This window comes from Pinus tabuliformis, chromosome 3_2 (assembly GCF_031772625.1).
Source record: "Pinus tabuliformis cultivar Carrire ecotype Pingquan chromosome 3_2, CPIR1, whole genome shotgun sequence".
Classification (NCBI taxonomy): Eukaryota; Viridiplantae; Streptophyta; class Pinopsida; order Pinales; family Pinaceae; genus Pinus; species Pinus tabuliformis.
This window is the reverse complement of record NC_142302.1, coordinates 447128577-447143667: the sequence shown is the minus strand read 5'-3', so window position 1 is coordinate 447143667 and position 15091 is coordinate 447128577.

Below are 15091 nucleotides of genomic sequence, written 5' to 3'. Positions count from 1 at the left end.
ACAACTATATTAATCGAGTTATTATATTTGGTTAAATATGACATGCATATTTAAATTATCATGCTTATTAAGTTGATTATCATATTCCAATTGAAAATCCAACCATCTGGGTCTAGTACTTCAACGTCACTTGTTAGAATGAATGTATGTTAATTAATAAATTAAGGATTAGAATTTATGAATTTATTAGTAGCATTTTAATGATGATAAGTAATGTGATTAATATATTAATATATATCTATATGATTTGTAGGAAACTAGGAACAACTCCCTAACTTCATATCCTAATAAAATTCATCCTTAGATTGAAAACAAACATTGAAGGGTTTTAATTGGAATGAGCATGTGCAAGATTCCCTAATCAAGACCTAATGTGCCCCAGATAAACTTTTCCAGCAAATTGTGATATGTTTCCAATGGAGCTATAAATTTAGATGTAAATTCAGATTATCCTTTGTAGCTTTAGTATGAAGTGTCGATGGTATGTGGTTGTTCCAAATGCAAAATGATTGAAGAACCATAGATGCTATATTGCAATGGAAACTTATTGATGTCACAAACTCTCTCTAATTATAGATTTTTTCCCTTATCATTATTACAAACCCCATAGTTTGTGTAGAGTGCACATGGATTCATCTATACCTCAAAGTCTCATATAGGAAAAGTTGCATTGTAAGTCAACCATATGGTTATTCCTCAAATACCAAGGATTCCTTATTGGAGATTCCTTAGATTCTAAGATTGTAAATGGTGGTTGTGTCACAAGGAGAGAAAAATATCTAAGAATACAAAATTTATCTAAGTGTCTTACTAATCAAGCTATAACTTTGGAAGGTATTGGTGTCAATGCATATCTCCTAAGAAACCAAGTGCCACTATATAATGAGTTAAATAATAGATCCACATATGGTGCATGGCCCTCATCAAGTGCATTTCTCACTATAAGAGAGGTTTTCTCATATTTTGATTTAAATTTATGATGGTCCCTTCTAAAATTGAAGGAGAAAACTTATGCTTACATATCATGTCACATGTACTATAAGGAAGACAACAATTAGCAAAGATTTTAGCAAAACCATATCTACCAACTCTATTTTTAATGAATATTTCTAAAGGAGTTGGGTGAGAAAAGGTTTTAAGGAATGTCTTTTTATTAATGTATCTAAGATATTATGGCACATTGGTGCATTTTAATATCTCACACACTTTCATGTGTGTGAGTGTTTAACCATTAAAATATGTTTTTTTCTCACACTCAATCTTGTAAAATGTGAACATTGGAAAAAATGACACATGGTGTGCAAAATATATACAAGCATTGGTACACGTTAATAACTAAAATGCATTATTCCAACCTCTTACAAGGTGCACACGTTTCAATTTCAAATAAAAAATTGAATATCATTGAAAAAATTATATAAAAAAATATACAACAGTTCTTACATAACCTATAGATGCACTTGAGCATAAAAGCCATGCATGTCACAATAGGGATATCATTTTTCCAAGAAGTTTATTATTGGTGCGCCAAATAATTTTAACTACATTGGTGCATAACCCTACCACATACATAAAGATATCTTAAATCAATAGGGATATCATTTTTCCAAAAAAAATATTATCAGTGTACCAAATAGTTTTAGTTACTTTGATGCGTCACCCTACCAGATACATCAAGGTATGTTAAATTATTTCATAAAAGAATATTGCTGAAGACCTTATACATGCATTAATGCATCCAAATACAAGGAACATTGTAGTAGGCTAAAAAAATCATGTTATCTTTCATTTAGTGCTTCACACTCATACAAGAACTTATGCTTCATATCACCTATGAACACCTCATTATCCAATGTTGCCAAATTGATGGCTCCATTCCTTGTCTTCCACGATGGATTTATCGTAATTTTGGACTTTTTTGAACTACACCAAATTTTCATTTTTATTTTTCTAATTTATGGGACAATGATGCCTCCTTGATCAAGAAGAGACTAGGTAAATTGATTATTAGACATAATTTACATTTTCACAAGTTTAGAATTTAAAATTAGCCAGTAGGGGATTTTTGAGGTCTAAAATGGGCCTCATAAGAAAAATGTACAGCCAAAATAAACTTTATAAGAACCAATAGGATTGAAGATGATTATGTCAACCATGGGGATGATTCATCATTTTTGGAGTAAAAAAGTAAAAATATTAAAGAAATAAAAAAATAATAAAACTACTTTTTTCAACTCGTATTTTTAACTTATCTCCCTAAGGTTTTACTCAAATTTTGAGCGGGAGTACTCATTGGATGCAAAATTTAATTCCTCGTCCAAGGAGTACCCATGTTGCATACTTTCGATGAACCCTGCTACACGAAAAATGAGAAATACATGAAAAACATGATTGCAATCAAGTTTTTCATGTATTTCTAATTTTTTCGTGTAGTAGGGTCCATCGAAAGTATGCAACATGGGTAGTTCTTGGATGATGAATCAAATTCTGCATCCAACAAGTGTTTCTGCTCGAAACTTGAGTAAACCCATAGGGAGATAAGTTGAAAATACGAGTTGAACAAATAATTTTTTTTTCCCTGTAAAATTTGATGATGTAATCTAATATTATTTTACTATTTCCATTATTATCTTACAATTTCCTTAGGAGGCCCATTTTAGACCTCAAAATCCACCTAATAAGTTTCATTCATTATTCTTTTTCATTTTCTTGAAAAAATTGTTGTGATGCAGCCCTAGGTTAAAACTCAGATCTATCATCGATGCCTATTATATATGCCACAAAGGTTGACAATACTCCAAGGCATTCTAGGCACACTATAATTTCATGGTTTATGGTTTATACCATAGGTAGACTTGACTTTGGTGTGGAGGAAGTTCATGGGCACAATTTATTTTATCATGGTATTTTTTTTATTAATGAAATTGGTGGATGAAATACATTTATGTATTGTATTTGGGTTTGTATTGAGTAGCCTCATAGAAATGATATGATACCACTCCTTGCCATAATTAGAAAAAGAAAAGTGTAATATAATGTTTGAAATATAATAGTTGTTATGCATATTTTAATATTCCATGATAAAGGAGATATCACATTGATTTTTTAGGTTTACTATTATCATGTAGAAAAATTGTTTTAAGAAATGGGGAAATTTTATTGTTTACTTAATGTATATATATATATATATATATATAATAAAATAAAAAATTTATGTTATGTTTTGGGGTTGCTACATTTTGGGTTATCTGGGGTGGTTGGGTAGAATGGTTGTTATCTCCCTCACCCAGGTTCAATTCCTTACAAGTGACTTAATGTTGTGGATCCATTGTTGTTAGAGTGTATGAGTCTTCAAATTTGGAGCTTGCACGAATTAATGAACCTGTGGGCCCATAACCCACAGGTCTGAGGATCGAAATTTGGCTTTGTGGGTTATTGGCCCACAACTTAAAAGATGCTAGAGGGGTTCTATATAACATTATTATGGCTGGAAGTCACCCTTAGTCCCAAGTCGGTTTATCTTTCCCTACTTATACATTAGATAAATATGGGTTACCCACATAACATCAAAGTTTAAGTATGTAATGTCAGTGGACAATAAACAAACTCATAATATAACCAAAATAAATTTAAATTAGAGCCATAGAAAACAATGAAAGATGTCAATTTGAACTGCGAATAATACGGTATAACCTTGAACCCATCACGCGATGACAAGATCTAATGCATCCTCATCCAACATTATTTTATCCACAAACTAAGAGAAACCAAAATAAAGGACACGAGAATCCCCATAATGAGATCAAATTCGCTGCAAATTTTGAGGGGATTGGCATCCGAGAAATTAAAGTTAATGCGCCTTGTGAATTGGAGGTGAAAAGCATCTGAGGTGAGCCGACTTCAATGGAGGTAACTGATAAATCAAAGTTAATGCAACAATGAGATACCAATGCAATTGTAAGGCAAATCTTTGGGTGAAAACAACATTCAATCAATTATAATGGCACGAAAGACATTGACATTCAAATACGCACACTAACAAATGTGGTTGTCACTAAATATACACATATGCATATAGCTTTATTTTCCCTAAAGAGAGAAGAAATAGGAAAAAGGCCACGAGATTCATCACAAATCTTTATGGTAGTTAGATTCGATTAGTAGACCTAGTACTTTAATTTTAATATATCATAAACAATGAGGACAAGGAGTTGAGAAGGGAAATATCTATTCTAAGCCAAGCAAACATAACTACATTTAACATCTCCTCATAGTATTAATGTTTCACATATTCAGAACCCACAACATACATCTTAGTTTTTAATATTAATAATTGCTTACACGACAAGCATGCACACAACACGAATCAATTTGATGGGCATAGATTTGAGACAAGTTTAACAACACCATGGTTTTATTGCAAGCTTTATAGCCACAAAAGGGCTATTTCATTGAATTCACATTCAAAAAACATATAGAGAATACACACAGACCCCAACTCTTATCTTAATGTACAAACACTAAAGCATCTTAAAGTATGCCCAATAGTGCAAAATATACATGGATATATTCATATTCAACATATTGTAAGGGTTTGATTAAAGTGGGTAGGTTTTTAATCAACATAATTTCTGAAGCTTGATGAGTACCATTTTTTTCTTTTAAAGATTAATCAAGCTAATATCAATGGATGTTAGCGATAACAACTTCAAGGGCTTCCTCACTCATAATACTTCATTTACATGACCATCAATGGTGATCGGGAAATATTTATAACAATTTATTTATTTAAATATTAATGATAGTTTTCAAAATAGATCTAAAATGACAACATTGAATCCTATGGTTTCCATGTAGATCTAGAACAATAAAAATAGATCATTTACGTTAAACATTGGATCCCGTAGTAATAATACATCTAAAATGTTAATCCCAAAAGGTATGTAGGGTTTGAAAACTTGGCTCTGATACCATGTGTAATATCCCAGAAATTAGGCATACGAAAAAATACAACAACCAAGCTATTAACATATCCAATAAAAATTTAAACAATGTCGCGTACTTGAGCGAATATTTCTTACTGATGTTTACAGTATTGTGGTGCTTCTTGAATTCCTCTGATATGGGACCACTATCTGCAATAAGGTGTTGGGGATGACTCTCCACCTAAACTTAGATGAGATGCAACCAATATCTCTTGCAGTTGTCACCCTCGAGCCCTCAACAAACTTACTGCTACTAGTGATCTTCTCCCTCCAACATTTTCTTCCTCATGAATGAGTGAATGAATGCATGCTTCTTCTTCCCCTTTCTCTGCCATTAAATAGAACACTTTTTTTCTAAAAATCGTAAGGGGCCTAGAAATGGATTTGCATGTACATCATCAATGTGTCCATGCCAACTTTTATTTTATTCATTTATTATTATATTTTCTTTGTTATTTTATTTATTTATTCATATCTTTTTCTTCACTAATTGTTATTTTATCTTTTCTTCATTGATTGTTATTCTATTTATATATATTAATATTATTTTATTTATTTTATTATTATTATTATGTAGCATTACAGACCAGGTCAATTGATTGTTAGACATAATTTACATTTCACTAGTTTAAAATTTAAAATTAGACTTTCATTCTTTATTCTTTTTCATTATCTTGAAAAAATTGTCGTGATGCAACCCTAGGTTAGAACTCACATCGATTGCTGATGCCTATATATGCCACAAAGGTTGAAAATACTCCAAGGCATTCTAATCACACTAAAAAGTTATATATGTATTGCCCATACTCTCTTATATGCTAATGAATGCACAAATGCACTGGTGTGGTGCGTCCATTAAAATGAGGCACACCACACATCCTTGGTAACTACATCGAGTAATAGTAACACACATGTTGATAAATAAGCACACCATACCAGTGCTCATTGTGATTTGTAATGCACTCTAATGTTTGATGCACTGAAAAAAAAAATTATGGCACATTGACTATCGAGCATCGATGTAAATAAGGTGCATTGGTATTTAAATCATATATTCTAATACTATTTTTAAAACTTCCTGAACTAGGTAGTGTGTTAACTTTTTAATGATAGGATTATTATTGATGTGTTATTACAACTCTGTGGCATTGTGGCATTTGGTGTGCTGCAAACATTTATGGCATGTCAAAGAATATGCGTTAACATAAATATGCTACATTGATATTTATATCACATGGTGGACCAAAAATATCTTTAGAATTTACTGAACTAGTAGATGTGTGAATGATTGAAGCACATTATTAGTGCATTATTTGAAATGTGGCATATCGAAGTATTTAGTGCACCATAATGCATTTATTTAAACTTAGTTCATATGTTAGTTTTATACCTATTTTATGCAAAAAATAAAGTTTAGTTCAATATAGTGCGAGGTATCTCTCCTAATACTTCAATCCCACTTGTTCAAAGGAATGCATGTTAATTAATAAATCAAGGAATGTCTTTATGAATTTATGATAGCCTTTTTCATGACGATTAATAATATCAATGATTGTTATGAAACTAGCTCAAGAAAAGATAGAAAAGATAGATCAATGCCTTAGAATTCAGCCTCTTCGAGGGGGCAACCTCCTTTACATTACATAAATGAACAATTCTTCGATGATTAAAATGACAAAACCTCCTTTCTATATATAGGAGTCTAAGGAGTCACAATATAACCCAACCGACCTAACAATAATAATATAAAGCCACAAAAATAACAATAGAGGGATTCTATGGGGCACAGTAATAACAATATGGGGGCAATAGGGGCACAACAATATTAATAAGGGGTATAAATACAATAGTAATGGGGTAATCACTAGTATTATAGGGACCCAACATGCCCCTCTCCTTCAAAAAAGTGTTGTCCTCAACGCTTGAGTAGTTCTGGATACTTTTGTATAAAATTCTCATCCTCCCATGTGGAATCTTCAGCGGATAAGTTCTTCCACTTGATAAGATACTCTGAAATTGATCGATTTCGTAGCTGTCGAGTTCTTATTTCTGTGACTGCTTCCGATTCCAATATAATTTTTCCTTCCTCGTCAAGTTCTGGCAATATTGTTTGAACTGGGAGCTTGTCGCCTATAACCTTCTTTAAACATGAAACATGGAAAACTGGGTGCAATGAGAAGCTGCAGGAAGCTCCAATTTGTATGCCATAGTACCAATCTTTTGCAACACCTTGTACGGACCATAATACTTTGGTGATAATTTATTATCCTTCTTAGCTTGCTTGAGGGACATTTCTTATATGGTTGTAGCCGTAGGAATACCCAATCACCTACATCAAAACTTCTTTCACTGCGATGTTGATCTGCCTGTTGTTTCATTCTATTCTGTGCCAACACGAGGTTATCCTTTAAGAGTTGGAGGACTTGTTGTTGATGTTCGATGTGATGTTCCACTGCCTGAACCTTAGAATTTTCTCTTAAATATGATGTGATGGATGGTGGTTGATACCCATAAAGTGCCATAAATGGGGTCATTTTTGTTGCTGTATGGAAGGAAGTGTTATACCACCATTCAGCCAGAGGCAACCATTTGACCCATTGTGTCTGTTTATCAGATACAAAGCAACGAAGATATCCTTCCAAACATTTGTTTACTATCTCAGTTTGCCCATCAGATTGAGGATGATAAGATGAGCTATGAGCTAACTGAGTACCAAGACAAGAAAATAATTCTGTCCAAAAATTTCCAGTGAAAATGGGATCTCTGTCACTTACAATAATCTTTGGGTTTCCATGTAGCTTTTGAATTGTTTCCATAAATGCAGTAGAAACTGTACTGGCTTTAAATGGATGTGATAATGCACAAAAGTGTGCATACTTGGTAAGTCTGTCAACTACCACCATGATGACACTCTTTCCCTCAGACTTGGGTAAACCTGTGATAAAATCCATTGAAACCTCCTCCCAACGTTGGCTTGGAATGGATAAAGGTTGTAATAGACCCGGTGTCTTAATTGTTTCAACTTTATTTTGTTGGCAAACCAAACATTCTGCCACAAACTTTTGAATATCTGATTTAAGGCCATCCCAAAAAAATTCCTTCTTAACCCTGTGGTAAGTTTTTAAAAATCCTGAGTGCCCTCCTAAGGGAGAAGTGTGCAATTCCATAAGAATCTTTTGTTTTAGCTGGGAATTCTTACAGAGGTATAAGCGATCTTTGTACCATAACGAATCATTTTTCCAGCTAAATGTATCAACGTACTGGAATCTTGTTGTAACTTTCGAATAAGTGCCCACACTTCTTCGTCATTCTTCCATTCCTCCCTTGCTTCGTTTATCCAATCTGGTTGGATAATAGAAATGGCGCACAACAATGCTTCCACATCCTCATCCTTTCTTGAGAGTGCATCTGCCACCACATTTTGCTTCCCTTTTTTGTAGATGATTTCAAAGTCATAACCCAACATCTTTGTGACCCACTTTTGTTGCTCTTCAGAGGATAATCTTTGTTCTAAAAAGTATTTAAGGCTATCATGATCCGTTTTTACCTTGAAGTGTCTTCCCATTAGGTAGGGTCGCCATTTCTTAAGTGCATGGAGTATTGCCAACATTTCCTTCTCATAAATAGCTTTTCTTAAAAACTTTCCCTTGATTGGACGACTTTCAAAAGCAATGGGTCTTTCATCTTGCATTAGAACAGCACCAATTCCATTTCCTGAAGCATCACATTCCACAATAAAGGTTTTTGTGAAGTCCGGTGTAGCTAAGACCGGTGCTTGGCACATTGCCTCTTTAAGATGTTCAAAGGCCTTTGTTGCTTCCGGAGTCCATGAAAATGCATCTTTCTTCAATAATGTTGTTAGAGGTGCTGCTATTCTCCCATAATTCTTAACAAACTTGCGATAATACCCTGTCAACCCAAGAAATCCTCGCAGATGCTTTATGGATGTGGGGATTTTCCATTCCTTAATGGCTTTAATTTTGCTAGGGTCTACCTTAACTCCTTCATGAGATACAATATGACCCAAATATTCCACCTCCTGGACTCCAAAGAAACATTTGGATCTTTTTGCATATAATTGTTTCTCCTCCAATAGTTGTAGCACCCTGTCAACATGTTCAACATGATCCTTCCAAGACTTGCTGTAGATTAGTATATCATCAAAAAATACTAACACAAATTTTCTAAGGAATGGTTTGAAAATTGAATTCATCAAACCTTGAAATGTTGAAGGTGCATTGGTAAGGCCAAAAGGCATGACCAAAAATTCATAATGACCCTCATGAGTTCTAAATGCTGTTTTCGGAATGTCTTCAATCTTCATTCTGATTTGATGATATCCTGAACGAAGATCCAACTTGGTGAAGTAAATTGATCCATGCAATTCATCCAGTAATTCATCAATGACAGGAATGGGAAACTTATCTTTAATAGTGAGCTTGTTGAGCTCCCTATAATCCGGACACATGCGCCATGATCCATCCTTCTTGTGCACCAATACTACTGGAGCAGAGAAAGAACTTTGACTCGGTTGAATTATACCAGCCTCTAGCATTTCTGCAACCATACGTTCAATTTCACTCTTTTGGACATAGGGATATCTGTACGGCCTGATGTTTGGAGGAACACTTCCTGGAATCAGATGAATAGCATGATCATGATCACGCATAGGTGGGAGACCTTTGGGAGTCTCAAATACCTTGGAATGATTGTCCAGGACTTTTTGGAGATCTGGAGAAATAGATGATTCCAATGTGGAAACATCTAGCGAACATAATTGTGCAATTACACCTCTTTGCTCCTTTTTTAGAAGCTTTGTCATACCATTAGAGCTGATTATCTTTCCTGGTTTCCCTGCAATACCCCTTAATTCAACTTCCTTTCCTTCCGTAGAAAATTTCATGAAAAGTTCTTGAAAATTAAAAGCTATTGTACCCAAGGATTGTAGCCATTGGACTCCTAGTACAACATCAGCACCTCCCATTGGAATGGAAAGCATTGGGCTAGTCAATACATATTCTCCCATGGATAGCTTGATATTATGGCACTTTCCAGAGAAATTTATTGTTCCTCCATTTGCAATCATCACTTGACACTCTGGTGCTGGATATAGGAAGCAATTCAATTCTTTTGCTACCCTACAATGAATAAAATTGTGGGTGCTTCCTGAATCAATCAACACTATTACCTTTTTCTTCTTGATTTGTCCTTCTATCTTGATGGTTTGAGGAGTGGTAATTCCCGCCAATGCATTACAAGATATGGTCGGATTTATTTGTTCTTCATCTAGGCTTTGTTCCTGGAGTATATCCTCTTCTTTTGACCTTTCTTGCTCCTTTTCTTCTTCCTCTTCACAATCTATGTAGAATAATTTCTTCTCAGCACACTTATGACCTTTAGTGTATTTGCTATCACAACTGTAACAAAGCCCTTTTGCTCTTTTTTCTTCCAATTGTTGTGGTGTCAACCTTATAGGTTGTGGAAGACTAGGGGCAACAACACTTCCGTCTTTATAGTTGTGAGTGGTATGCTTCCTGGTTGCCATAATTTTGCTTTCCATTTTTCTTGCTAACCTGAATGCCTTCTCTAATGAATCAGGTTCCCAAAGGCGAACATCATGTTGGATATTATCCTTTAAAGACCCTATGAACACATCAATCCTATGCTCCTCTGGAATATCTTTTACCCTTATGTTCAATTTTTGGAACTCCTCAATGTGCTCCATTATTGAACCCTTTTGTTTGAGACTTATCAATTGGCTAAAAAAAGTGTTGCTTTTTGTATCCTCATAATGTGCTATCAATTCTTCCGTAAAAATTGCCCAAGTGATAAATTGTTTACGAGAGCAAAGCCATTGATACCATACAAACTGATTTGGTTCCAAATATAAAGTTGCCATACGTACCTTTTGTGTGTTTTGCACATTATTGAGATCGAAGAATTGCTCCATCTGTAATATCCATGTGGCGGGATCCTTGCCATCAAACTTCCTCATATCGATTTTTGGAATATGGTGAGTCTTTGATCCAACATTAGAGTCTATGGAATCATGATTAACATTTCTTTTGTTCTCATCATGAGTTTCCTTTACTACCCTTTCACCATTAGTGACCATTTCTTGTAGCAACTTATTCATCTTTATCTTCAATTCTTCCATCTTATCATCCATGCCATCAATTTTAGCGTCCATGCCATTCACCTTAGCTTCCATGCCATCCATCTTAGCTTCTACACCTTTCTTTAAACAATCCATCTTAGCTTCTACACCTTTCTTTAAACCATCCATCTTAGCTTCTACATCTTTCCTTAAACCATCCATCTTAGATTTTGTTGCTTTTTGTGCAAGTGACACTTGTTGCACTTGTTCTTGTAATTTTGATATATCATGTATCATTTCTTCTTCTTCTTCATGAGTCATGCTAGAGCTTTCAGGTTCCTTACTAGGTGTTTGCATTTTCTTTCCTCGGGGCATCAGTTACCGATAATAATGCTCTACTAGCCCTTTGAATTCCTTCAAAATAAATTTTCAAACCACTCTTAAGCAAAAATTTAAAAGAATCTACACACCTTTTTTTTTCTTTGTAGGAGCTCGATATTGCCTCTGATGTATCTCTGTACTTTCAGATCATCCAATTCTGAAATTGCAACATGTAGTAGCCCTCTGTGTCCTCTTTCCAATGCCACAAATCTGACCCAAATTGGATTCTCCAAGGAAGAGTTATGTGAAATCTCCCACAGTGACTTGATTATAGACTAGTTCAGTAGAGTGAACTTGTACGACGTGCCACGAGTCACTGTTTTGACCTCTAGATCTGAAATATGCATACAAGAAACTACAGTTCGTCCTCTTTCTGTACCTTCTTACGAAATTTCAATCCGATCCCCAGAGAGAAAGTTATGATGATTTTCCCCAGGTCACCTGTTTGGAATGTAATTCAGGAGTCTGCAAAAAGACCAACTTCCTCAGATCATATCTCCGCAAATATAGCGCAAAAATCTCTGAAATTCAGACCTGAGGTTCAGCATGATTTCTTCTCAAATGGGTTTTTTTTTGCAACTTCTGAAATGTCGCAGAAAAAAAGTTATAGTGAAAATTCCACGATGACCTGTTTGGAGCAGCGGAACCCTAGAATCCAAAGCTCTGATACCAAATGTTATGAAACCAGCTCAAGAAAAGATAGAAAAGATAGATCAACGCCTTAGAATTCAGCCTCTTCGAGGGGGAAACCTCCTTTACATTACATAAATGAACAATTCTTCGATGATTAAAATGACAAAACCTCCTTTCTATATATAGGAGTCTAAGGAGTCACAATATAACCCAGCCGACCTAACAATAATAATATAAAGCCACACAAATAACAATAGAGGGATTCTATGGGGCACAGTAATAACAATATGGGGGAAATAGGGGCACAACAATATTAATAAGGGGTATAACTACAATAGTAATGGGGTAATCACTAGTATTATAGGGACCCAACATTGATGTATTTGTCTATATGTATATGATTAAGAGGAAACTAATAATAATTCCCCAACTCCATACATTGTTATAAGTCATCCTTCGATTGGAAAGAAGCATCAAAGGGTTTTAATTGGATGATGTATGTGAATATTCCCTTATGAAGACCTAATATTCCTCAAGATCAGCTTTTTCTAGTAAATTATGATATGCCATCTTCTAGTCGAGCAATCAACTCAAATGTAAATGGGAATAATCCTTTGTAGCTTTATAATGAAGCACTAATTGTGTGTGGTTTCTCCAAATGCAAAAGGACTGAAGAACCATATATTTTGTATTGAAATGGAACATTATTGATGTCATGGATTCCCTTTGTTTATTGGATTCCCCACCCCGCCAAACTGCCTTACTAGTGTTGTAAACTCCATAGGTCATGTAGAGTGCACATGGATTCATTTCTACCTCAAAGTCTCATGTAGGAAATGGTGCATTATAAATCAGCCATCCATGATTTTTCAAATGCCAAATACTCAAATTATAAATATTCCTCATATTCTAGGAGTGTGAACACTGGTTGAGCTACAAGAAGCGAAATTTTGCTAAGAATGCATAAATTATCAAAGCCTCTTACTAATCAAACTATATCTTTGGAAGGTGTTGGTATCAATGTATATATACCAAGAAACTAGGTTCCACCACTAAAGAGACAAACAATAGATCCACATATAGTGTTTGATCTCAGGTTTTAACATATTGTGATTGTAATTTCATGATTTCCCATTCTAAAATTAGAGGACACTTACACCTATATAGCATGTTAGGTGCACTACAAGGAAAACTCCAATTAGCGAGGTTTTAGAAAAACCATCTCTCCAAAATCTATTTTTAGCATAATGTTATAATGAGTTGGTGAAGTTTTCACAAAACCATCTCTCTAAACTCTATTTTTAGCAAAAGTTTATACTAGAGGTAGGTGGGCAAAGGTTTTAACAAAAGTTTTTTTTCAATTCATCTAAACCATTATGGTGCATTGGTGCACTTTAATATCCCATACATTGGTGCATGCACACATTTACACACACGCATGCAAATACACATGCATTGCATATGACCATTTAAAAACATTTTTCCCATGCTTTAATGTTGTAAAATGTGAATATTGAAAAGAAAATGTTGTGTGGTGCATACAAAACATATACAAGCTCCAATGTATATTAATAACTTGAATGCATCTGTGCATCCTATTACAAGGTGCACATGTTTCAATTAAAAAAAAATGAATATTACAAAAAATAATATAAAAAATAGATGGAAATTCTTACATAACATATAGATGCACGAGTGCTTACAACACCATGCACACTGTAATAGGGCTATCATTTTTTTTACAAAAAGTTCCTTGTCGATGCAAAGTTTCAACTACACTAATGCATAACCCTAGCACATGCACTAAGGTGGGTTAAAATATTTTATAGAAATTTGTTGGCAATGAACCCTTTTATCTCTTAAATTCTCACTAAATCGAGAACTCCTGACCATAAATGGGAGAGCCCTGAGGGAACTACTAGGTGATCCACCAACTTTCACCTAAATGACATTGCCTCTAAATTTACACTAAGGAGAAGGGTTTCTTAGCCTACAATTCTATCACTAAAGGCCAATATAGCCAATTCATTATAGTGTAGGGGAGAAATACTAACTTAGACTTAATATTAATGTGATTAATCAAATAAGTCAATTTTCCTTCAAATGATGTGAAGAAGTTTTATATTGTAAGTGCAAGATTGATTTATTAAATTAACTCAAAGCATGAATGTAACTAGATTATACCAAGATGTTACAATGTGCTACACTTCACAACTTGTTACCAATCACTTGAATATGAAAGAAAATGTGGATCAACAAAATGTAAAAAATTCCTTGATTATATTCTCTTGAAACACAAATAAGTGCTTGTATATAAAGTGCAATGTGGCAACCAAAGATTGACAATGTTTTGGCCAGATTTTTCAACTCTAATTTAGATTCACCATATCAAATTTATCATCGATATTTTTAAGTTTGTGATTGAGAACATATTTTAAATGGTCATGAAATAATCTTATAAAAAACATAGCATGAAGTCACCCACGTGACTATAAGAGAATTGCAGATTGTATATTTGACTCAAGACATATCTAGAACAACATTCACATCGCATAAATGAGCATGGCATGTAAAATGAAAGATTTTTAAACATTGATTTGATTCCTTAGGTGTGAAATGATTTACCAAAAGAGATTTTCTCAAAGACTTATTATCATATTACTTCCAACATTCAAATAAAGTCAGGACAAAGATAATTCTGTGGTGGCATCACAAGTGTTTCTATCAACCAACTTGTGACCATGATCGTGGAGTCATAATAGCTTATACAGTGGCAGTATTGTGGCACAAGATGGTCAGAAAAGAGGATGAGCAGCGAGGAAGGAATACAAAAAAGAGCAATTATGGGGGCTTCAAGAAATGTCTATGGTTCTCAGTATGTGGACAAACTAGCTTGTGATGGCAGTATTTATGACAATGGAAATTATGTCAAAGAATAAGACCCTCATCCAAATACAAAAACAAAAAAAATGTTAACCTTCAATGGAATTGGATG